We start from the raw sequence: 25,348 nt of genomic DNA on the forward strand, positions 1-25,348 counted from the left end.
TTATAATAGTCAATCTGATACCTGACACAGCTACTAAATGATGGATAGGAAGAATTCACAGTGTAGATTCACTGGAATGATGAAGGATTTCATCACACAAAACAGCATTTAAAAAACCTATGAACTTGCTATGTCTAAAATTTTTTGCCTACTATTTTCAAACAGGTTGGCCTCAGGTAACTGAAACCATAGAAACTAGAACTACACATAAGGAGAATTTCTATATTCAATTTACTAATTAAGAAACTAGCAGATGGCAAAACTGATTAACAGAGCAATTGGTGAACTAGATCTTCATAGGCCATGAAATATAACTATTACATTAAATACAACACTGTTTAGTGTCCTCCAGAGCAGGGGTCTTTGGGATTTTTCTATTCCATCTCTCAGAAGCAGTTTACATCTCTATTAGCACTATTGATAGGTGTGGTGTTTAATTAGCATCCTGGTTTAGAAGACAAATATGTGTTGCTGTTGTTATTATTATTATGTGAGCATATTGATTACAAAATCTAGACTTTCAATCAAAAGAGAATGATACAATAAAGATATATACTTTTAAATAATAATCATTTCTATTACATTGGCTTGACTCCTCTCATCTCATCTGCTTCTTGAATTCTCACAGAAGCAAGGCACAGTAAGAAGGCCACACAGGAAAATGATTCTGTAAGAAGCCAGCTAAGAATCCAAAATGGAAAGGGGTAGAAGTGGAGGCACACAAGAAGAGTAGCTGTTTTTATTTCTCTGAGTTGGCAAGAAAACAGAATGATGCATTTACAACACCACTCCTAATCCTGTTGTGATAGATCCCAGTGTGTTTTGCTATTTTTTACATCCACACATGTTTTGTCCCTGATTATCCTCTTTCATATTTGTTTGGTCAACAGCTACACTCTCTTATGCTTGATAAACAAAAAACATATCGATTACCTTGATATATCATCAAACTCCATTGTCACTACTGTTCCTAACAGTCTCAGTGGCTCATATCATAATATTTAGCCAGATTGACTATGTTTCTCCAAAAGAACTGAGAAAGAGATCATTGATGCATGTGAATCATACACAAACATCTTCGTATAATACAAAGCTTATCAGTGGGAAAGAAAGTCTCCATTGGAGGACCAGATTTTGGTGGTTCATGCTTTTAATCCCAGTTACTCAGGCTGCAAAAATATTCGAGAGGCGAATGTTTACATTTACGTCCACTTATACATATACACATATATAAAATACTTCATTACTTTACCTTACTTAGGAACTATGAGAGATTAACTTGATTTAATATTAGGCCAAGAATTCAGAAGTAATTAGCATTTGGAAATTATGTTTAAGCTGGTGCAGTACAGAATTAAGTTAATATTTAAGTATAAATATTTGCCACAGATAAAGTTTAATTTAGCTGCACATACGAATTTACATTTATCCTTTTTAGCCTTTGTTTTTACTTTTAAACATGAAGTGAGTATTGTGTGATTTCATTAGTAAAACTGTGAGAATATTAAAGAGACCAGATAAGCATTTTTTTAAAATTATGCAACTATGTGATGCCCTTGTGTTCTCTATATATTAATAATGTCAAGGAAATGAGAACTGTTTTAAAATAAAATGTATTAAACTATTTTACTTGGTCTACTGTAATCACATGAACTTAGGTTATTAATTAAAAACATTAAAATGCAAAAATGCTTCATTTTTCATCCCCTAGTCAAGTGGGGGACAGTTGTTGGCTCTGAGCTCAATAAGGCAAGGTCCCAGGTCTTCTCTGTAAGGGTTTATCACAAGAGTGGCTTGGGTTTCTTGAGAGGGCCTTGGAAGTTGCAATGCCATGTACACTGTTGCCTAGTCAGTTCTAATTTAAAAGTACAGACAACAAATCTGGCTAGATAGATATGAGGGGTGTCACATCACAGTGAGAACTCTGTGAGGGAATAAACTATTTATGGTCATTGTTAGTGGGGGAAAGAAAAATCTGTCAGAAAGCATACATGTCTCAAATAGAGTCACTTGGTCACACAGCGATCTTAAAACTTCCATTCTAAAGCACACACACAACATGCTGTCCAGATCTCAGTTTGTTCTTTTTGAGGGGAACTTAAACATTTTCTTAAATAATTTGAGTTTATAAATGGACTGCCAAAAAGGTACCCAACAGGTCATATCTGTAATCCTAGATCCGCAGGAGGCTAAAATCTGAGGATCAAAAAGCAAAGCTAGCAGGCCCAAAAAGTCTAAGATAGATACTGTTATCTCCAATTAGACACCACAAGGTCAGGAGGGGAGGTGTGGCTCAAGTGGTAGAGTGCCAGCCTGGACCAAAAATTTGGAGGGGCAGAGCCCAGGCCTTGTGTTCAAGCCTAGTGGCTGCACACAAAAGAAAAAAAGAAGGAGGGAAAGAGGGAAGGAGGGAAGGAGGGAGAGAAGAAGAGGAGAGGAGAAAATCTATAGACAGCCAATTGAACAAAAAAAAGTGAGTGAAATAATTATCTCTCTTACCACCATCTGCCAGTGTCATTAACCATCAACAGTAATGATCAGCTTGCATGTATAAATATTGCCTTAACTGCATCATACTGTATGTATATATATATAGTGTGTGTGTATATAGTACTAGCACATAGCATTACATATTACAGTGTATATATAACTAATATCACATGCACATACTACACATGAATAGGGCCATATATTTTAACTAAAGTAATATAACTATTACCATAAGTCTCTTCTTTATAACTTCTGTACATAACCTAATATCAAGCTTATCAAAAGAACTTTTCAATTTCACTCTAACCTGAATGACCCTGACATTAAAAGTGATTTAAAAAATCTCCGATATTTCAATCATTAGAGATGTTTGACCTACTCAATTTCAAAATTTGGACAATTTTTATGAGTAATATTCTATAATAAGAATTCAATCTCAGCAAATACGATTTCAAAAACTAAAATGTGTAGACAAATGTTTGGCCAATAAGAAGCTAGAAAGGAATAATAATGATTCATGTTACTATTTATTTAAAAGTCATGCTTCCCTTTTTATGGTCATTCATAAACCTGTCATCTTTAGCAATGGCACACTGTGGTGGGAGTTTGAGTATAGATTCAAATACCACAGCTCTACTGCATAGAGCTATGAGCTCTCAGGTTCATGGAGCTAGTCAGGGGAAAATGGGAATAACACCTCATGGTAACTCATGGCTTCCATGAATACTGAATCAGTCAGCTTAATAAAACACAGACATGGTGACCGGCACAGAGTAAATCCAATAAACATTACATATTAGTATTACTATAGTCATATAGGAGACAACTTCTATTCTGTAGTACCACGTAGATGTATTATACACTGTTTTGACATATAATAATTCTACAGACTATATATCATGCTACAATGCAGTATATTATTCTGCAGTATATATTGTTATACAACATATTATTATGCTACAAGTAAAGTATATTATTAAATGTATAGTTGTCCCTCTGTACAGATGAAGGATTGGATCTCCTCCCTACTATAACCACACTGTACAACTACTTGAGCCTTTCATATATAAAAACATGTACTCTTTGTATATAAACTACTTACAGTGTCAGTTCTTACTGTTCAGTGTCCTTTAAATCATTTCTGAGTATAGGTGAATCATAATCCTAGATCCTCAGGATCTGAGAATCACAGTACAAAGCCAGCCCAGGCATGAAAGTCCCTGAGACTCTTATCTCCCATTAACTACCAGGAAAAAAAAAGAAGTGGTGCTGTGGCTCAAAGCTGTGGCTCAAGGTAGTAGAGTGTTCGCCTTGAGAAAGCCCAAGTATAGTGCCTAGGCCCTGAGTTCAATCCACGGGACTGGAAAAAAATTATCTACAGTTAGTTGAACCTAGGAATGTGAAGTGGAGGTATTGTTCAACTGGAAAAGCATTGAGTTATGAAGCCCAGTGAGAGTGTGATGCCCTGGGTTCAAGTCCCAGTACTGGCACATACACATTTTAAAAAAAAGGAATTCAGGGTTATAATGCCCACAGATATGACTATACTACATGTATATATATATAGTGTGTGTGTGCATATGTATATAGTACTAGTATGTAGCATTAAATATTACAGTGTATGTATATATACCTAATATCACATGCATACACTACACATGAATAGGGCCATATATATTAACTAAATTAATATAGCTATTACCATAAATCCCTTCTTTATAACCTCTGTACATAACCTAATATCAAGCTTATCAAAAGAACTTCTTTCCAATTTCACTCTACCCTAACATTAAAAGTGATAAAGAGGGGCATATGAAGATGGCAGCCTCTGAAGGGGAGCCCAAGCCCAAAAAGCTGAAGGTGGAGGCGCCGCCTGCGCTGAGTGAAAATATCCTCTTTGGGATGGGAAATCCTCTTCTTGACATCTCTGCTATAGTGGACAAAGACTTCCTTGATAATTATTCCCTGAAACCAAATGACCAAATCTTGGCTGACGACAAACACAAGGGACTGTTTGATGAACTTGTAAAAAAAAATTCCAAGTTGAGTATCATGCTGGTGGCTCTTCCCAGAATTCAATTAAAGTGGCTCAGGGGATGATTCAGCAGCCACACAAAGCAGCAACCTTTTTTGGATGCATTGGGATAGATACATTTGGAGAGATCCTGAAGACTAAAGCTGCTGAAGCCCATGTGGATGCTCATTACTATGAGCAGAATGAGCAGCCAACAGGAACTTGTGCTACATGTATCACTGGTGACAATAGGTCTCATAGCTAATCTTGCTGCTGCCAATTGTTACAAAAAGGAAAAACATCTTGATCTGGAGAAAAACTGGATGTTGGTAGAAAAAGCAAGGGTTTACTATATAGCTGATTTTTTTCTTACAGTTTCCCCAGAGTCTATTAAAAGTGGCTCACCATGCTTCTGATAGCAACAGGATTTTCACATTGAATCTGTCTGCACCATTTATTTACCAGTTCTACAAGGACTTCTTGATGAAAGTTATGCCCTATGTTGACATACTTTTTGGAAATGAGATGGAAGCTGACGTTTTTGCTAGAGAGCAAGGCTTTGAGACTAAAGACATTAAGGAAATAGCCAGAAAGACACAGTCTTCCAAAGGTGAACTCGAAGAGACAGAGAATTGTGACCTTCACTCAAGGGAGTGGTGACACTGTAATGGCCACAGAAATTGAAGTCACTGCTTTTCCTGTCCTAGATCAAGACCAGAAAGAAATTATTGATACCATTGGAGCTGGAGATGCATTTGTTGGAGGTTTTCTTTCTCAATTGGTCTCTGACAAGCCTCTGACTGAGTGCGTCCGGGCTGGCCATTATGCAGCAAGCGTTATAATTAGACAAACCGGTTGCACCTTTCCTGAGAAGCCAGACTTCCACTGATGGCAAAGCACCAACCCCGGGCTGCAGAGAACACTGTCCTGGTTGCCTCCTGAGAATTCCCACATTAATAAAGAAAAAAAACATTATCTGCCATATCTTTTCCTACTATAATATTATCATTCTTAATTTAGAGGGTACGGTAATGCTCATAGAATCTTTGTGCATTCTGCAACCTGAAAAATATGTTTATTTCCAGTGTCTGCTAGTGCCTCTTCAATGTCAATTAAACAGGAATATAACATTTCAACAGGAATTTTTATTTCATTTTCAATTACTTTGTAAATTCAAGTGTATTTAGTGAATTGATGAGTTTTTTTACACTTCTGCCTTGAATGCAGATGCAATTTAATATGATAGACTTTTAAAAAAATTAATCCTAACAAACCAATCTCTAGCTTTTTATATAAATATATTTAATTTAGGAGTGTGTATATACACATATGCACACATAAGTAAATATCACATATACATGATAAGCAGTGAAATAATGTACAAAAATATTTATCATGCCAAATTACTCCAACTAATTTCTTCAGTGTGCACTCAAACATGTAATAAACATTGGTAACTGAATAATTTGCCAAATTTTATGTTATATTACAATATTCAAATTATGACCTTATGCTTACTTATGGTACTCTGTAATTTGATACAAATAAAAATTTCTCCTATGGGAAAAAATATAAAAGTGATAAAGAAAAATCTCCAGTATTTGAATCATTAGAGAAGACATTGTCTCATCCCTTTTTAAAATCCAAGCCTACCTATGGTATCTATTGAAGTTATGCTTGTATATGAATTGAATTGTTTTTTATTTGGAATTACTTCAGGAAAACAAATTACTTTTTTTTTGCCTGCTAGGAATTGAAGAAGCTTTTTTGAAATCCTTACATCTGAAAGTGGCTGTACAGATTTAGTCCCTTATGGATGGGTCTCTCATTCATTCCTTCTAGGAATCAGTTTGAGAGGTTGACATTGTCGGCTACATGGATACAAGATTGAGCTTCTACCCTGACAGGCAGCTACACATAGCAAAGGAACCTTTCTTCTAGTTTTCTATTCCACTTATGCCCAGAATTGTAGATACATGTATTTTCAGGGAAGTAGAAGTATTTTTTCCAAAGTCTTCTCTTTAAAATCCATGCATTCCCATATATCACATCTCTGGCCAGGATCCATGGCCTTTCTATTGGAAAACTCCCTACTCAAGAAGATAGTTAGTGGCTAAAATATCATTCAAACTTATGATAGGCTTATCCCAAAATACCATCCACTTTACAATACAGAGATTTGGCTTTCCTTTGAATTTGTAGAATAAATAAGATTACGACAAGAAAATGAAGACCGCACATTTTGAAAGCACTTGCTTTTGTTTTGAATATATAGCCACCTAAACTAAAAGCATCTCGGTGACTCTCACAGCCTAAGGATGACAAGAAGGCTCTTCGTTTCCTGCACAGGGTCACCACCTAGTGGTGAAACGAGCACTTATCCATTTACAGGCCTTGAACTCAGGGAGCATTTTCAAGTCAGATCCGACTCCTTTTTTCCAGTATGTAATCTATTGAATCTAGTTTTCTTCGGTTGGGAATACACAGTATAAAATAATCACTTCAGAACCTTTTAGTGGAAGTCAAAAGCATTTGGTTCATTGTGCAAATATATAGATTAATCCCTTTCTAAAAAAAAATTTTGACAAAGATATATCTTACTTTCTATTAGCATTCAACCCTTTGAAAAGGAGCATTTTTGTATTTATTTTGGTTGAAGCATGTACACTGAAAGCTGTTGTTAGAAGACAAAGACCATCATCTCTATCCACAGACTCAGACATCTCAAGAACACAGTCAGCAAAGCCCTGCATACCTCTGATCATGATTACTTACACTTATTCCCAGTTCTATGTGATGAACAATACATATGAACTGACAAACTCATCATTTTTACCTAAATTTAATTGTACTCTGGAAACCTGGGAGTGCCACTTAGTAGAAAATATGTTTAGAGGTAATTGGCTTGCTTTCAGAGCTTAAAAGTATCTGCATATCATCTAGATTGTTTTCATTATTGAAAAGTATTTTTCAATGGTCCTGTGAGCAAAGACGCTCCTAGATGTAACTAATATGATGATACAAAGTGGAATGATACCCAAATGAAGGCATGGTCTCTTGAAAATGAAGTGACAGCAGAATCAGTAGCCAAGAATCTTCCAGGAATGGAGTGATTTGGGTATTTCTATCTCCTGCTCAAAGATGTATTTATGATTTAACTTTGAAGATTGCAAGATTTCTCAGGTCTCATTCATCAAAGTGGAAACAAACCTGCTCAGGAAAAACTATCCTGAGTAAAGAGTCACAGAATACAAAAACTTCCAGAAAAGCATTTTTTTGTAACACTACCCACAAAGTACTCTAGTTCTTATTTGATCCGCAATCTCTACAAGTCTCTCAAGTATCTTGAGTGAATGCCAGGTGCAGGATGAAGCTGTGTGGGTGGTAAGGGGCATTGGTGTGTACTTACTTGTTTGACCTTGGTAATGAGTTCACAGTGTTCTATGAGCTCCACTTGATTCTGACGTCATTAAGAAAGAAAAGTCTAGTTGAGAAAATCTTGTGCTTTTACATTCCAATATCATGGTGCATATACCTAGAAGGGCAGTGTCACAAAAATCCTGCAGCTTTAGAGGATAGAACTCCAATATCATCATTCACAAGATTATCCCATATCTAGATTCTCCTCCTCTGGTTGCTCTGCAATCATGTCGAGTGAGCTTGTCATAGAAACTGGCATTCTTGAACACTAGGTATAGGAAAGAGAAGAGTGGTAGGGGTGGATGTGCTGCACTCAGCCACTTTTTATCATATAACACTAAAGTTGTGCTATGTCGGCAGAATTTAACTCATACCATGTCTAGCTTTGACAAAGGAAAATGTGCAGCAACGTGGCCATATATTCTGCCAAAACGTGGGTTAAAAAACTATCCTCTTATGGAAGAAAAGTGGATTGGCAGGATCTTGAGCCACAATTAAATCACTGGCTGGATTTTAATATATGATGATCCCATTCTTACTCTCTTTTATAATTAAGTTCTCTCCACTCAACTTAATTTCCATTTATCCTTGATATTTCATCAAATAAACTGAAGGCATTAATAACTGTCTAGATCTTAGTATAAAGTTAAGTCATACTACATATCAATTCATCTACTGTTGGATACTGAGATATAAAAAATTTAATAAATAAAAATATTAATAAATAACACCCATCTTCTCTGTCAATGTTCAGCCAACAGAAAAATCAGTTTTATCCGATGATAAATGACTGTTAGAAAAATGTAGCTTCCATGTACACCTCCAGGTAACTTATTTCTTAAGCCATGGGGCAGACTGGTTCATAGGCCAAATTATGCTTAAACAAAGTTGCATCTTAAACTAATATAAAATGCAAAGCGAGAAGCAAGGGGAAATAAATAGGATAGGTTCATGTAGACAGGACAATATGCACACAAACTGCCCTCTGTGTGTCTGTGCTGTATCTGTACTGCACCAGCTGATGATGAAGTGGTTAGGACTGGAAGTGAATTTTGAGTCAGGGTAGATCCACAGAAAGAAGTTGGTCAACATGAATCGTTTTCCAACACGGATTCCCCTCTTCCATTGAAGAGGCACCAGGGGGATTAACCTGATAAGCAACTATGGATGTTGATTGTATTTCCTGGGTAGAAAAAAAAGATTGGGATAAAATGGGTATCACCAGTGAGTAACTAGTGCCTCCTGACTCTCGAATGTCATTTCATTGTATATCATCAACTTGTGATATTGACCTTATTGTCTCTCATGGCTGCATCATCATCTCAAGTGAGCTCATGGCTGAAGCCAGAGTTGCATCCTAGCCATTAAAAATAGGAAAGAGAGTGCAATGGGAGGCCTGAGTTTAACAGGGCACTGAGGAGTCCTGCTTATCAAATGGACAGTGCTAAGTGATGTTTGTTTACAGACTCCTGTGCATTGCCCTTTTCTTTTTGAAATCACATATGTACAAAGGTACTTTAGCCCAAAGGAATCCACTAAGATAAAAATCTCCCATGGCTCTAGCCTAGGAAACAGCCCCGAAGTACCCATTTACCCACTATACCTGCAACAATGGCCTCTATTATCACTAAGTGTTCTTTCCTTCCTTAAATTCCATTTCCTGCTTGTTTCTCAATGTTGAGAGTCAAGGAACCTGTAAGTAGCACCCATCTAGACAAACTCATTTCATGAGACAAAGGAGAATGTCAGAGATTAAAGTATCACTTTTTTTGCTGACAAAATTCATCTGGAAATTATGTCGCACATCTGAACTCAAGAACCCAAGTCCTGGACCCCAAATCGCCTCTTGTCACCCTTGCCATACCAACAGGAACAGATTGGCCTCCATGGAATTTCTGGAAAGGAAGAACATTAAGTGGAATGCTTGCCTGGTGGCCCTCATCCAAGAAAAAGAAAGGAGCCAAGCCACACACATCATTTCCTTATGTCAGACTTACCAACAGTTTGCTCCTTAATGAACCGGAGAAACAGAGCCATTGCACGAATGAATGTTCCTCTAGTTTCCTTCAGAGGAGTTTTAATTAAACCATAAATAAGATTTTGTTTCTCCATGTTTCTACTATTAAAAACAATGTCTCCGTGTGACTCCTATTATCCACCTCCTATGCAAGGTGCAGGATAGCATGTTTAGAATGTGCCCGAGAGCCAGGCATTGGTGGCTCATGCTCACATTCCTAGCTACTCAAGAAGCTGAGATCTGAGGATGGAAATTCAAAAGCCAGTCCAGGCACGAATGTCTATGAGACTCTTCCCTCCAATTAATCATCAAAAAAGCCAGAAGTGGGGCTGCGGCTCAAGTGGTAGAGTGCTAGACTTGAGCAAAAAGAAAAGCCCAGGGACAATGCCAAAGCCCTGCATTCAAGCCTTGAAACAGGCACAAAAAAAAAGTGCCTAGGAAGGAATTTTCTAAGTCATATTGCGTTAAATTGTTCTCAGTAGTTAAACAGTCTATAATTCTACCCACAGATTAGAATATAAGTTCCTGTTAACCTCTATCTTTGTCAAGGCTTGATGTAATAAATAAGCATGAAAATGAAAAATAAGGCATTTAGTAGGTGTAAAGTGATCTTAGTGTAAAAATGAGTTTATATCTCCATTAGCTTTGTGAAATTGAGTATGTTTCATGTTTCTTTTAATGAGTCCTCTCATTAACCATTTTTATTTTTGCTTAGACTTTATTTGGTTTGATATCCAGAGGAATTGGAGTGCAGAATCAAATACTAGTTCTACCATTCATTTTTAACAAACCTCCATAATGACATTCCTATGTGCTACACTAATATACAACCTCCCTAACAGTATGTAAGGCTTCTTTGCTCAGCATTCATTATTGTTGGTTTCTTGATTACATCCATTCTGCCCGGGGTAAACTAAAAATCAAAATGCTGATTTTGAATATTGAACATGTCTTCAGGTATTGATTACCAGGTGGTACCTCTTTTGAAGATTTCATTTGCCCACTTGTTTGTTGTGTTTTGTCTTCTTTTGTTGTTTAGTTTTTGGTAATTTTTATCTATTCTGGATATTAGTCCTTTCTCTGATGACCACTGCTTCACAGGAGAAAAAATTCCATTGTGTATTCTGATAGTTGCTGACATTTTCTTTTCAACACTCATGTGTAACCATAATTCTAAAATATATCATGAGGAAAAGCAGCCTTTCTGAGTACAATTGCACCTTTGTTTGATGATTCCAAAGGTTGTGGCCTTCAAGACATCTGCAGAAACCACAATTTCCTTTGTTCCAAGCCTTGGCAAGAAAAAGTATAAGAGATTGACCTTCTGAAACTTAATCCTTTCTGCTGGATTTTTAAAATGTGCTTCTTTCTTCCAAATGAGTTAAAAAAAACCCTCTGTTAAGAGGGACTAAAATGGTGATCAATTTAAACTAAATATTTTATAGGACCCTGCATTGTAAGTGCTAATAATTGCCTCCTTCTGGATACTATTTTTCAGGCTCAATTCAGAAATTAGGTTTCAATTCTATTTGCATTACCTTGGTTAAAGGATAAGCCTGTCTCTTCTCAGCGACTAGCTTGTCTCCTAATATGGTTAGTTGCTTTGCAAAAAGCATAGACTAGACTCCATGATGGATGGATTTGTGCCATCCATCCTTGCTGAAAAAAAAAACTCACAGCACAATGAGCACACATTTCTTATGCTTTTTGAACAGATGAAAGATTCTAGTAAGAGTATTTTGCCATCTACCTGGCCCTAAGCCCTTCAATAAACAACTGAATTCAACCCAACATTTATCATACACTAACCTACCATAGCAAATATCTTCCATTTGTTCTCAGTGTGTTTGAGAGAGCTGGGAAGGCAGCTAACAAACCAGCTCTACAGCCCTGAATAGCTGTAACAACTGGACAGGAGAAAAGCACTGGAACCAGCCAGTGCCACTAAACCCAAGGAAAAATCTCCTCAGGCATTTTGGGAGGAAAAAAGCTCCAAAGTCTCACTAGCACTAGAGTCTCCCCTACTTCATATGAAACTCCTGTCCCTGAAATGTACTATGCGGGGATACTCAATAAGTACAGGTCTATTCAACTTACCTTCTTATTTCTCTATCCTTTTTTTTTTACCAGTCCCAGGGCTTGAACTCAGGGCCTGAGTGCTGTCCTTGGGCTTTCTCAAGGCTAGAGCTCTACTACATGATGAGCCACAGCACCACTTCTGGCCTTTTCTGTGTATGTAGTACTGAGGAATTGAACCCGGGTCTTCACGCATGCTAGGCAAGCACTCTACCACTAGGACAAACTCCAAGCCCTCTCTATTCTTTAATTAGATGATAAGCCACTTCATGAAAGTTACAAATGTTTGCTTAATTAGAATGTATGAGTCAAATGACCTCTAGAAGACCTTGTGAGAGAAACTTTAAAGCTGACAGTCTTCTGACATTTTGTGAATTTCTGATGTGTCATGGTGTTGAATGTCTTAAGACATTGATTGTTTGAACTGAGATCTTCCCTGTACTGACAGATAAAATATTTCCACACTGCCATAGGCAAAATCTGTGACATACATAATATCTGCCTAGGGCAGAAGTTTGGTTTCTCTCATCTCCTTTGCTGTCCCTTGGTTATCTCATATTGGTATAGTATCTCACTTTGTTATCTGATATATTGAATTTATCTGTATTTGGTTATTTGAAATTTGATAGGGAAAGGGGGAAAACCAAGGCGGGTGGGGAGTGTGGGTGGGGGAGGGAAATGGGTACCAAGACATGTGAAACGGTATCAATGTACGTGAATTAATGCACCTTCTATCTGGCAAATATCATGTAACCCTTTTACTAATGACAATAAAAAAATGCAAAAAAAAAAGTTTGGTTTCTTTCCTTTCACCTTATCTCCTCCAAAAGGTGTTCAGAATCTGGAATTGGCTCCATAATTCCAGAATAAAGAGCAGAGAGCCAATCTATATCACATTGGTCATGAACACCTGCTGCCTACAAAGCTCAGGGTCAAGATTCCAGTCATTTTATCATAAAACCTAACAACAATGTAGACATCTGAAGGCTTGTCCTTACACCTCAGACAACAGACAACACTAGTTTAGTCTCTAGAATTTCCATCCCCCATCCCATACACAGAGTTACCAGATGTAATAGGAAAAAACATTTGTTTGTTTGTTCTGTTTGTACTGGTATCTGGGCTTGCTCTTACAGCTTCAAATTCTCATTTAACGGTTTTTCTCATGACTGGCACTATATCACATGAGCCACACCTCCCTTCTAGCTATTTTGCTATTTAGAGTCTCTGATTTTTCTGCTTGGGCTGGCTTTGAAAATCATACCCCAGCCTTCTGAATAGCTAGGATTACAGGTGTGACACTGTTTCTTTATTTTTCAGAAAGAAAAACAAAGCCCAGGGGCCAGTGGCCCATGCCTATAATCTTAGCAACTTAGATATGAGGATCATAGTTTGAAGCCTACCCTGTCCAGTCAGGCTTATCTCCAACTAAGTCCCCCAAAAAACAAATAGGCAACTGTGGTAGAGTGCAATCTTGAGCAAAATTCTCAGAGAGTACCCAGGCTGCAAGTTCAAGACCCAGGATCAGCATGCACACACAAAGGAGACAATGTTTCATAAATATTGTCATGCCTGTCACACTTGAACTTGGCCTAACAATCAAGAAGAGGTCCAGGTGAGTTCATAGCCAGAGCTTTCTGAGCAGACATCGCTGTGACCTATCTGAATATCAAGAGACCTTGCCCTATCACAATGTGGTATGACAGTGCACCACAGATTGTGTAGCTTGTAAACAAGCAGAATTTTAATTTTCACAACCTGGAAGTCCAAGACTTCCACACTGAGAGATTCCGTGTGGGTGTGTTTGATTTCATGAATGGCTCTTTCTGTGTCTTCCCACAGTGGAAGGGAAAACCAGTGCCCTTCTTACAAATTCACCATTCCTATTCCTGGGTTCAAGAGGGTGCTGACCCCCAGATTTATTCACCTTACAGTAGCCCCTCCTTTTAATAGCATCACCTGCATGGGTTACGTGCTCAGTCCCTGAATCTCACAGGACACTGCATTCAGACCATGGCATCAAACATAAATTTAGAGACCTCTAAAAGTTTCCTCCCTGGAGTTGTCAGTTCACATTTCAGGGTGCTAAACTGAGCAATAAAGTACCCCACTTTGTTACCTGGTATATTATATAGATGTTTGTTTATTTGAAATAGGAGGGGGGAAATGAGGGAAGGGGTGGGAGAGGGAAATAGGGACAAAAACATAAGGAGGGATATCAGTGTGTGACAAGTAATGCAACCTCTATCTGGCAAATATAACTGTAACCCCTCTATACATTGAAATAAAAATATTATTTAAAAATAGAAATGTTTATTCTTCTCCTTCTTTCTGGTGGGTAAGATGGGAACATGTTACACCAGTTCCTATACACTTAGGATCACATTTCTAGTATTTCTCCTCTCTTGTGGGCCAGCTCCTCCAGATATATAGGTAACATCAGGCTCCCACCATGTTACCTGCTAAGGAACCAGTTTTCTCATGTACATTTATAGTCATATAATGTATGTACACATACATGTGTACAAAGAAGTACACACATGATGGAAGGCTGACATTTTAGCTTGCAAGCAAGAGGTTATCTCAAATATTTCCCAGTTTGGAATTCACATTTTCTAGGTACTGGGCTCCAAGAAAAGCAGGTAGGTAGCATGGATTAGTAAGATTAAGTACCCCAGTGAAATATTCTAAGACCTTGGAAAGAGGTGAAGTGGTTCTTTCCATGGTTCAAGTTCAGATGGTACCTTTATTCTGTACTGCTACTAATTTAAGGCAAGCTATCTTGTAGTATTTTAAAGAAGGTTGAAGCAATATAAATCTGAGTTTTTTTTAAGAAAAATAATCTTTTGTTAAACTCAAGATACCGACAAAAGAAAAAAAAAGTTCTAGTATTTTTCCTTTTCTTCATCAAGCTTAATCTACTAATTGCCTAATCATTGAAAATGAGTCTTGTCTTCGTATTTACAGATTGTTATGAGGTCATGTCTTTCCCTACATATCCTGTAAGGTTTGCAAGGCAATCCAGAACTTGTAATTCTATTCACTTCCCTCTCTCCAAACTTGTTTGCCAGCCTTGTTGACTCTATGGCGCCAATATTTTGGCTTCCTGATTTTCTCCCCCGCCCCCCCGTCCCATGCACAAATGATAATAGGTTTTCTCAAACAAATATATGACATATATATATATATATATGCTCCCAAGCCAAGCTGCATCTTGAGCTACTGAGCCATTTTCCATTTTTCATGGGGAAACAAAGGGATTCTAAGGAACTACAGCAAGGAGAATAAGAGCAGAGGGAGGGGATGAGCACAAAATAAGTATCCATGCTCCAGCCTATACCTTGAACTAGCCATTCCCTCCATCCACCTGGAGACCAGGCCCAGTCTTCTAACTCCTCAGAAGCAGCCCCAACTTGCCTGGAGCCGTGCATTGGATCCCTGACAACAAGTAAAACAAAGTCTGGGGAAGATTTTTTTTTTTGCAAAGGTAAGCCCAAGAGAAGCTGTCCCAGGCACACATTACATAGTTGCAAAAGCATTTCATTTTGCTCACAGTGGTTTCCTTTACACATATTGCAGGAACAATGCCCTCAGTATCTCCTGTAATACCTGCACTGCAGAAGAGCTTTAAGTATTACAGACTCCCAAGTTGCTTCCATTCCAGAAGGGCTCACATATTCAGACTTTGTATACTAATATCTGTAGAAACTCATCCACACACACTCTACAGATACAAGTCTCCCATGAAGAAAGATGCCGAGAAATGCCAAAGGCTGAGCCAAACACAGTGCATTCACTAATGCATCTGAAGAATTTCAAGGGGAAAGAAATTGGTGAAACTTTGCAATTTTCCTTACATATTGAGTTCAAATACTTTATTTTCAGAAATTGTATCTTACCATAAGGTATGAAATTAGTTCTTTAGCAATGCTGTAACAAATTGCCACAAAGTGAGTAGCTTACCCACAATTTCATCTAAAACATTAATGGGAAAGCTTTTTCCTTGCCTATTCCTGTTTCCAATGGCTCTTGGCATCTTTGGTTTATGAGTACATTATTCTGGAGTGAACTGTCTCCAGATCAGATAAGGATAATTGCTTTCATCAAGATGTGTACAATTGCTTTAAATTTTTTTTTAAATAAAACCTCCTGGGCCGGGAGTGTAGTCTAGTGGTAGAATACTTGCCTAGAATGCACAAAGTCTTGGATTCAATTCCTCACTACCACATACATAAAAAAAAGCCAAAAGTGATGCCATGACTCATGTGGTAGAGTGCTAGCCTTGAGAAGGCCGAAGGACAGTGCTCAGGCCTTGAGTTCAAGCCCCAGGACTGGCAAAAGAAAAAAGAAAACCTTCTAGAAGCCAGCTGCCCCTGGCTCACACCTGTAATTCTAGCTACTCAGAAGGTTGAGATCTGAGGATCACCATTCAAACCCAGCCCAGGCAGAAAAGTCCTGGTGAGATTCTTAACTTAATGACTCAAAAACCAGAAGTGTTGCTGTGACTCAAGTTGTAGAGCACTAACCTTGAGCACAAAGCGTCTAGGGACAAAACCTAGGCACTAAGTTCAAGCCCCACAACCTACAAAAACAAAACAAACAATAAAAAACTATCCTCCTAAATCATCTAGTATAAGCCTCTCCTTTTGAGATCCACACAAGACAATATTTACTCTTACCATATAGCATAATATTCAATTGGAATCAATCCAGATCCCCGGTGAGTGGATCATGAAGATGTGGTATATTTACACCGTGGAATTCTATGATGCCATCAGAAAGAATGACATTGCCCCATATGTAAGGAAATGGAAAGACTTGGAAAAAATCTTTTTAAGTGAAGTAAGCCAGACCCAAAGAAACATAGGCTCCATGGTTTCCCTCATTTGTAACAATTAGTATACATTTAGGATTCTCTAACAGAGTATCATAATAGCTCAAAAGCTATGTACATATGTCCATATAAGATGAGGCTAAGCAAAATGACTCTAGGATATGGAAACAAAAGGTTGATCTTTGTGATTGCTCGTCTTAATGTGCTATGTGAAGTTATTTCTTGTTTTCTTCTTTTCCCCTTAAAGTTTATCTCATGTTGTTAGTGTATCTGACTTTGGCACATGGTAAATTGTATATATGTTTATTAGTGTATTTGAAAATGGGAAGATAAGGGCAAAACAAGATGAATGAGAGAGGATCAGGGGAGGGAAAGTGGGAGAAAAACATTGGAAAGGGTAACAATGTTCAAGAAGTAATGACCCACTACCTGATGAATGTAACTGCAACCCCTCTGTACATTGCCCCAACAACAAAATAAAATTAAGAAAGAAAAAACATAATATTTACAAACTCCAGCAATTAGATTGAAGACATATGGTTTTAGTAACCATCATTCAGCACACTACAGACAATAACTGAAGGATCACCATGTAACCTTCAGCTGAGCGTAGTATCTCATGTCTATTATCCTAGCTACCCAGGAAGCTGAGATCTGAGAATCACAGTACAAAGCCAGTCCAGGCAGGAAAGGCTTGGAGACTTTTCTCTACAATTAATCAGCAAAATCCTGGACGTGGCATTGTAGCTGAAGTAGTAGAAAACTAACCTTGATCAAAAAAGCTCAGAGATCACACTCGGGCCCTGGATTTAAGCCCCAGGATCCACACAAAACAAATATTACCTTTGATTTTGTTTTATGCAGTAATCATCTAATGAGCTTTCAGTATGTGCTAGGCATTGTCCTAGACTGATCATAAAGAGAGGCTTGAAAAAATTACAAGTGTGTCAAGCCTCCTTTGCACAAGAATTTCAGCAAGACACTTGGCCTTTCTCATGAGTGCTTGTAGGCAAATCTAAGGCATGTTCATTGTTAATGCATACTGCCTTCAAACCCTTAAGAAACACAAAAGGTGTCAAAATACAGGGAGATCTCCAGTACAGAACTCAGCTCTGAAAATGAAGACACAGAAGCTTACAGTCCAATTTCTAAACTGCAAAAAAATTCGAGTGATTTCTTAGGTAATAATGAGAATTGAAAAGGCTAACAGAAGAAAGGTCAAACTGAATAATACACATTTCTTCATTCCAGGACAAACATTTAACTGTGGGATTAACAAATAGACGAGATCTAAGCTATTGGAAAACAAGGCACAGGAATTTTGCGTTCCCCTTTGTAGGAACATTATTGTGTCTGTCTGTCTGTCTGTCTGTCTGTCTGTGTATGTGTGTGTGTGTGTGCGTGTGTGTGTGTGTGTGTGTGTGTGTGTGTGTGTGTGTGTGAATGTTGGTCCTGGAAGAAGAAAATAGGCAACATTCCATCTTATGATTCCATTTACATGAAATATTCGGGAACAGATAATATATAGATGCAGAGCAAATACAGGTAGTTTCTAGATCTTCAGGGAAGTGGATAGCGGGGGAAATATGCTTACTGAGGAATGTATTTACTTTAGAGAGACAGAAATGCTTGAAATTCTATAGAGGTGGATAGAATAAATTTCTGTAAAATACATTTCATTTATTCCACCCAATAAAATCTTGAATTAATTTTAAAAGTCAGCTCTATAGCTGGACACCAATTACTTACACCTGTAATCCTAGCTACTCAGGGGGCTGAGATCTGAGGATTGTGATTTCAAGCCAGGCTGGGCAGGAAAGTCTATATCTCCAAATTAACCAGCAATAAGTTGAAAGTGGAGCTACATTGCAAGTAGTAGAGTGCTAGCCTTCAGGATAAAAGCTGAGAAACAGTACTCTAGCCCTGAGTTCAAGTACCAGGGTCAGCAACTATATATATATATATATATATATATATATATATATATATATATATGCCAAACAAAAATCAGAGCTACTAATTTTCCTTTTCTGTCTCCCTAAGTTTGCTGCTGCTTATTGTTTTCCTTACTGAGGAAGAGGTTACTGGTGATTTGTCATTCTCCCCCATTAGCCACCAGGTGGCAGACTAACTTCAGCTATTGCAGAGTCTCAGCTCATCCCACCCAGTAAGAAATTCTGAAGTCAGAAAGTCTTGGTAAGAAATTCTAAAGGTTTTGGCATTGGTGGCTCCTGGCTATAATCCTAGCTACTTCAGAGGCTGTGATCTGAAAATCACAATTGGAGGCTAGCCTGGACAGAAAAGTCGCCATAAGACTTTCACCTCAAATAAACAATTCAAACAACAGAAGTGGCACTATGGCTCAAATGGTAGAGAGCTAACCTTGAGCAAAGGATTTTAGAAAATGAAAATGTCCTAAATCAAACTTAAAACTTCAGGAAAATAAAAGCAAACCCAAAAAATGCAAAAAAAAAAAAAGGCTCAGGGATAGCACTTAGGCCCTGAGTTCAAGCCCCACAACCAACAACAACCAAAAAGAAATTCTGAAGGACACTTATGAATTCCTCTTAGAAATACCTTTCAGTCCAGTTTTGAAGTAATTATGAAGGTGGCAACTTTTAGAACAGAAGTCATATATGAAAAATCTATTTATATGTGACCATGAATCAAGAGTTAAAAAAAAAGGAAGCAAGAAAACCATTTCTACCTGCAAATATCCTCTAGCAGGATTTTTAATTTCTCTGGATCTATTATGCAGATTATTAGTGACAATAAACCTATATCTAAAGATAGCTGTGGCATTGGTAATAATAAATTTCTTCACTGCTTTGCAAAACATTATGCATGAAGTTGGTACTGAGAAAGACAGAGCTGTTCTAATTAAGGAGAGATGATATATAAACCTAGAGATAATGTCGCCATCTTGGGTAGCATATATTTAAAGTTGAGTTTAATCCGCCCGCAATGTATTTTTTAAATACTCAGGTTCAACTAGAAAGTTGTTCTGAATGATTTTAGTTTCTACATCACATATACGCATTTTCATTTACAAACTTGAAGCCAGTTAAACTCTTGGCTGAAATAAGAGACAGTCTCTAACATGTCACTGTGATAGTGCTGACAGCCCACATGGGCAAGAGAAATGCCTTTACTCAGTATTTACTGACTAGAGAGTCAGCCTTTCTTACTAAGCTACCTGAACAGACACAGCCAATAAAGGATTGAAAAAAATCTTTAGTTACTTCTTCTCTGAAGAAATACAAGACTTTCAGCACTATTTCTGAACTACACAATAAAATTGCTTATATAGTATTTTCAGTATGTTAGGCAGTGTAAACCATCTAAAAATCATTTAAAGTATACTGGAAGATTGCAAGGAAGAGGCAAACAATGTCCCTTTTTAATATAAAGGATTGGAGCACCTGCAGATTCTGGTACCTGTGGATGTCCTTGAACCATGGTTATGTCTAGACATGGAAGGGTAGCTTTATAAGGCGGCAAGCCTAGCCAAGAAATGGCAGGTATAGTCATAAAAACAGTAAGGCCCAGTTTCTCCCCATTAAAAATAAATGTTCCAAGAAAGCTGGGCATGGTGATTCATGCCTGAAATTCCAGCCACTTGTGAAGCAGAGATAGGATCTTAGTCCAAGGTCAACCCTGTGAAAACGTTAGTGAGACTTTGTCACAATATCAAGCTAGGCTTGATATTGCATGTCTGTAATCACAGCTATGTGGAGCAAAAAGGCAGGATGATCACAGTCTGAGGCCAACCCAGGCAAAAAGTGAAGCATCATGTCTGAAAAATGACTAAAGGGGCTGTAGGTATGGCTCAGGTGGTATAACACATGCATAGCAAGCAGAAGCCCTAAGCTCAAACTACCTAGTGCTATTACCACCCAAAACACAAGTTTAAAAGATTCCTACGAAAGAAATAACTCTGTTTTCTTAGGAATAATATTTTATTATTCTTGCTTCAAAAAGTAATAATGAGTTATTAACAATGAATCAATATTATGTAGGAGAAAAACCTTTATCTATTGTTTATATCCTTAAGATTTGAAGAGTTGATTTTGCAACAACCCCCAAATACAAAACACATCTATTCCACCCAACAAGCCTGCTATCAACGTCAGAAATCGCCTTAATATAAATCACAAAGAAACCACGGACAGACACCAATTAAAAATGTCAATGTTACACGCTGGGTAAAGAGGGGGTAGTTGTAGCAACAGGAAAGGCCACCAGGTGGCAGAATGGAGGCAGGTCAACAATGAAGCCTGCCAGCATTGGAGTCTTCATTCTCTACCAAATGAAGACACTGGGAGAGCATGCTAGTGTTTATAGGGTGTGCTCAGAGCTTAAGACAATTTGGATACCATTCTCATGTTTGCCCATGTCTCTAAACTTAGCGATATATGTGTGTGTGTGTGTGTGTGTGTGTGTCTGTGTCTGTGTCTGTGTGTGTGTCTGTGTGTGTGTCTGTGTGTGTCTGTGTGTGTGTGTGTGTGTATAGCAGCATTTCTTTTTTACCATCTGAAGAAAAAAAATACTACTATCTCTTGTTTCTTCCCCATGCATACACTCTTATCATCAAGCTTCAGCATACATTTCCATTTCAGCATGATTCCGTAGCAGAATTGAACAAAGCTCTTGCCAGATTTGAGGTGAGGTGTTTTAGGCTTCAGTAAGGGTGGGACAGAAAAGCACACATTAAGCTAAGGCTCTTCTCAGTGGAAGTGACCAGGGCTGAGAAATTGCTTCCAATAGGGTTTTATGAGCATGAACACTTGCGTCAGGTAAGTGGCTTTAAAGAACCTGATGTACGAATATGACTGTGAAAGAACTGCATTCTCACTGAACAAGGCTTTGAAATGGTATGAGGGGAAATGTGGCTGCCTATAAGACAAAACTGTGATTTCCCAGATGTTACATCTATGCAGAGTTAAATAAATACAGAAATAAAGATAAATATACTGAACAGCATGTGGAAGTGTAAATTGATGCAGCTCCCTGGAAACAATCCCAGTGTTATTTGTGCACTATCTACATAGCCTATAAGCAGCCATCTCATTTTTCAGTATATATTGCATATAAATTTTCCCCATAAGGAAAGACACAAAGATGCCACGTGTTTTTTCATACCTGGAAATGGAGACAAGTTGGATGCTAATCATTGGACACATACAAGTACATTGTGGCATACTTTTAAGATCACAAAAGGCTAATGGCCTGAACAAATTCAAGAGCCTCTTATCTCCAATTAACCAAGAAAATAAAATGCAGGAAGTGGAGGTGTGGCTCAAGTTGTAGAGCAGCTGCTATGGCAAAAAAATAAAAGTAGAACAAGAGCTGGCACCACAAAAACAAAAGGAAAACAAAATTAAAGAGATCGCACTATTTGTCCAACCACTTCTCCATACTTCTTATAAAAGTGGCATAGTTAGCACACAATTAAACTTGTTAAACAGAGCAGGAACCAGAAAGAGAACACATGCATGAACGGAAGGACAGACATCTGGGGAGTAGAGAAATATCAATGAAGAATGCCAGACAACTGGTGAGTTCTGTGGAAAACAGCCAGCTTTAGATGAATTAAGTGCAACAGTAAAACTTTAAAATACTTAGAATATTATAGATTTTGTTCAGAGCGCTTTTCTTTAAAAGTAAAATCAAGTACAAATAACAAAGGAAAGGATTAATTTGATTGCATTAAAGCTTAAAATATTGATCTTTAAATGACTCAGGAAGAGCACAAGAAGGAAGTATCATAAACATAAAGAAAATATTTGCGACACAGAGAATCAACCACGAAATAAAAACCAGGAAGTTATTTTTTCAAAACACCTCCAAGTCAGTAAGGAAAAGATAAATCCAAAGAAAAAATGGACAAAAGCAAAACAAAAATTTCATGAACTGAAATCGTAAATGCTGAATATACATGGAAAGATGCTCAACTTTCTCAGTTATCATAGAAAAGAATTTCCAGACAATAATGACATAAGATGCTATAACCAATAAAACCAATAAACAAAACACAGGTCTGGTATTGTTGAGTATTGGTAAGGACTTGAATCAATGGATATATTCATTCACTGCTGATGGGGATTTGAATTGATTAATCACTCGGAGAACAGTTTAGAAACTTTCATTTCAAATGAAATATTCTGAGGAGATACCTGAATGGTAGTATTTGCCCCATCTGCACAATGTCCTAGTTGATTCCCAGCTCCACAATCAAACAAGTCTATACCCCAAAAGGTCGATACCACAAGCCAGCCAGTTCCCTTGTTAGGGGCAGAAACATCCTAGGAAATTTTTGGACATGTGTACCAAAAGAAATAAATAAGAACACTTACCACACTACCATTTGTGACCATAAACATTGGAAAGACAAAAATTTTCAAGGACAGAAGAACGATTTAGAAGCATAACAGAATTCTTACGCCGTGGAATTACTTTTAATTCTTTTTACAAATTGTATTGGTTTTAAGTAGTTGTAAAAAGGAGTTGTCATTTAACAAAGCAGTTTATGAATACTATGCATTTTGATCAGCGTCACTCCTTCAACATTCTCACCCACCCCATTCCTAACCATTTCTTCTCTCACTCTTCTTAATTTTGTAGGCTGTAACATTGGATTCTTGCATTCTCCCCCGCTTCATTCATCCACCCCTTTTTCCCTTTCAAGTACCAGCTTCCTCGTGTTCATTTTGATAAACCTTGACTTTGCCTTTCTAAGGAATTACTATTTGAGTTCTCCCTTGAATCTACCATATTTCAGCTATTATATCTGTATATAGTTGCATACCACCCATTTATTTATAAATCAATAAGCTAAAATAGCTTTCACATAAGGAGGGAAAACATGCAACCTTTATCTCTCTGGGACTGACTTCACTTAGTATTTTATTATAAGGTTCAAAAGTGAATGAAATAAGCTACTGGGAAACATGGGTATATTTTAGGAGCATAAAATGGACTAAAATAATTACTAATAAAAATATAATTTAAAAAGGAAAATTACATACAGGATGATATAAATATTATAATGCTCAAAAGCAAGCAAAACTACATAATATGTAAAACACATATTTGGGAACGTACTCTCTCTGAGAATGGAAACATAGGGCAAATTTTGGGTGAAACATATTGCTATTCAAATTAATCAACTTCTAGTGCCTCAAATCAGTGGTAGATTCACAGCACTCATTTGTCTCCTGGGTTCATGGCTTATATATATATATGTTGTGATTCTGCACATCAACTACTATCTCCTAATTTGTTTTTATTTTTGCTTTATTGAAACAATCTGATCATGTAATCCTGTATAGTATGGAAGTCACCACTAAGCCCAGGCTAGTTTTAACCTCATGGCTCCCTTGGCTTAGCCTTGTACATTTGAGATTGTATCATGACACATAGCTCATCTGGAAAACTTTTAAATATAACCTGGCATGATGGCTCACACCTGTAATCCTAGCTACTCACGAGACTGAGATTATGGTTCAAAACCAGCCCAGGCACTAAAGTCCATGAGACTCTTATCTCCAATTAACCACTAGAAAGCGGGAAGTGGCACTGTAGCTCTAGGATAGAGTGAGCTCTGGGCCTTGAGCTCTTCAGCACAAGCCCCACCACTGAGCCCCGATCCCCGCACAAAAAAAAAGCTTTTAAACATATTTACCAATGGAGAAAAAGTCTAAACATTAGTTACAAGACATCTATTCCTATTCAGACCTGTTAAGCAATTTGCTTTTTTTGTGTATTGAATTTTATTTCTTTTAGTACTTCCTTAAATATATAAATTTAAACATTACATTCTTCAGATTCTCTCTAGTTACAAAGCATTCTATCATAAGTGACAGGAGTCCCTTCTGGATATGAATAGGTTAAGAACAAAGGGACAAAGTACTTGAAGGGACTGATCAATTACTAGATGGTAAAGAAACTTTGATATCAAAATACCACAGCTATAGATTCCAGTCTTTCAAACTACTGTACCACTATCTTTTAGTGCAAGTTATAAGATCCTGCCATTCAAAATTTCCACTTTAACAAGATATCTCTGCTAGTCTATAGAGAAAATTATGGTTGGACAATTGATCAAATTATATGTTTGTTTATTTGAATTAGGGAAGGGAAGGGGAAAAACAAGATGATGAGACAATGGACAAAGGGTGAACCAATGTAATGTTGATATTCACAAGACACTATGTTGGAAATGAACTTTACAACTTGGGAGGGGGCAGAGGGAGGGATAGTGGGAAAAAAACATGGGAAGGGGTAACAACATTTGAGAAGTAATGTACTCACTACTTTACTAATGTAACTGTAACCCCTCTATACATCACCCTGACAATAAAAGCTTTTTAATGTACTTGCCTTTGGATATTGTAAAGTAAAATTCTAAGTACTTAGTAAACTCATTTTCTTTTTTTCTATTTGACTTAAATGCTTATGATTTATTATTTTGGTATGATACCATTCTCAGATAGCC

At 37.4% G+C, this 25,348-nt stretch overlaps 1 long non-coding RNA gene and 1 pseudogene across 1 annotated transcript in view; one reads left to right on the forward strand and one right to left on the reverse strand.

Annotated features, from left to right (window-relative positions):
- Nucleotides 1-25,348, reverse strand: part of LOC150067321 (uncharacterized) — a 444,788-nt gene that overhangs the window by 185,101 nt on the left and 234,339 nt on the right. The gene's annotated exons all lie outside the window — the stretch shown is intronic.
- On the forward strand, nucleotides 4,309-5,960 carry LOC150067322 (adenosine kinase pseudogene; annotated as a pseudogene).

This window comes from Megascapheus bottae, chromosome 2, assembly GCF_031878675.1.
Source record: "Megascapheus bottae isolate mThoBot1 chromosome 2, mThoBot2.hap1, whole genome shotgun sequence".
Classification (NCBI taxonomy): domain Eukaryota; kingdom Metazoa; phylum Chordata; class Mammalia; order Rodentia; family Geomyidae; genus Megascapheus; species Megascapheus bottae.